Raw genomic sequence first — 2,038 nt, forward strand, 5'->3', positions numbered from 1 at the left:
TGCGCCATTCTCCAATCTCAAAGGCCAGGGGCCCGAGGTGGGGAAGAGGGACTATCTCCCCCGGGGTCCTCCGCTCTGCCCGGTCCTGCTAACAGACACGTGGCCAGGGCAGTGACCCCGTGGGCATGGCCAGAAGGGCCCACGAGGGCCAGGTGCTCTGGGTGTGCACAGTGCAGGCCCACAGAGGATGCAGCAGGGTGTCTGAGACGGCTGGGGTCCCCACAGGACCCAGGGAAATGGCCAACCCAGGGGCCAAAGCATCTTCTCAGCGGAGAGGCAATGCCAGGCTGACCATGTCGTGCCTGACGCTTCAAGGATTTTTGGCGGGGTCTCATCCGCCAGTCCTCTGCACAGCCAGAACACGGGCTCCCTGCACCAGTCCCCCCAGGTGCCCCTCGCACGAGTGTGACCCGGTAGGAGGAGACCTCGAGGCCTCAGGTCCCAGCCCCAGCAGAGCCAGAGGCCCCAGAGCCCAGCCCTTTGCAGCCGAGCCCACACTTGCTGGGAGAGCCCTTTGGGTTTTCATTTTGCTCCCCGCTCGGCTCTCCCACTAGGTGTATATTACGAGGTGATCCGTCTCATTTATTTGTCAGTTTATGGCAGCTTAAAGAAAAGTGTCCAGATTGCCGCAGGGCTGGTAATGAGAAATCTTTCCAGCTTCCATAGATTTTTATGTGCCCCTCAGTTTCCTGCAGCAAGTAATAAAAAACAAAAAACTGTATATAAATTTGGAAGTTCAAGACTGCCCGTATCTTGTTGTTTTTTTTTTTAATTATTTTACTTCTTATTTCTGTGTGCTTCATTTTCCTATTCTAGATTCCAGCACGTTTCTATTCGTGACTCACAGGGTGAAAAGGCCAGGAGCTTATTCTCAGGATGGAAAAGTGCGCATAAGGCATCTCTCAGCCGCTATTTATCAGAAATAATGGAAGATTTCTTAAAGAGACTGTCTCTACCCATGAAGAGACCCTCTGCTCCTCAAAAAGAGACACCACACTTACCAGCTGGGCTTGGAACCGGAATCCGGCGTAGACCGCGCTCACAGGAGGTTCAGCCCCAGAGCCGGGTGAGTGGGGCCCCAGACTCGTGAGCTGCACGAGGTCAGCCCCATGAGCACTAATTGCCCAGAACTTCTGCAGCGATTAGAAGCACAGTGGTGACAGAGTAGAAGCCACCTCCACCTCCAGGAAAAACCGTCTTCTACGTGGAAATTGTATTTCCACCTGGTCTGCACATTAATTCTGTGCCTGCACTCCCATTCAGCAAGGGGGATTATGATTTTCCCAAACAGTTTTCTGCCATTTGCACATATTTCTATATGGTTGGCCAAACTGCTAAGGTGAGTTCCCCTCTAAGAATCTTCCAGGATCTTCCCATTTGGGAGAATTATCCATAGTAAGCATGTCCAATCAATAGTCCACACTTGATTAACCAGCACTTAACCAAGAAAGTCAGCTACTTATTACCAAAACGGCACATAAATGAATATTTATGTTTGTTGGACAGAGAGGTGGATGGATGGATGGATTGGTGGATGGATGAGTGGATGAGTGGGTGGATGGGTGGATGGGTGGATGGATGGATGGATGGATAGATGGATGGACATGTGGGTAGATGGGTGGATAGATGGGTGGATGGATGAGAAGATGGATGAATGGATGAATGGATACATGAGTGAATGGATAAATAGATGGGTGGCAAGTCGAAGTATGGATGGGTGAATGGACAGATGAATAGATACATGGCTGGGCAGAAGAATAGGTGGGTAGATGGATAATCAGAATGGTGAAAGAACTTGCCTCCTAGTTCCAGAGCATACATGGGAACGGATGGCTCGTTTAGAAGGTGTCTTGACCTGTGTCCAAATCCCCTCTATCTTCTGCACCCTGACAGGTTGGACACCTTTACCCTGAAACCACCCCAGAAACCCCCATCGTCAAAGCTGGACTCTCTCTGTTCACTGCCGTGAGGAGCAGACTGGTCATTAATAGTTTGCACACCCTTGGCCTCCAGCCCTATTAAACTATCCTCCGTACCT

The sequence above is a fragment of the Panthera onca genome, chromosome C1, assembly GCF_046562875.1.
Source record: "Panthera onca isolate mPanOnc1 chromosome C1, mPanOnc1 haplotype 2, whole genome shotgun sequence".
NCBI classification, from domain to species: domain Eukaryota; kingdom Metazoa; phylum Chordata; class Mammalia; order Carnivora; family Felidae; genus Panthera; species Panthera onca.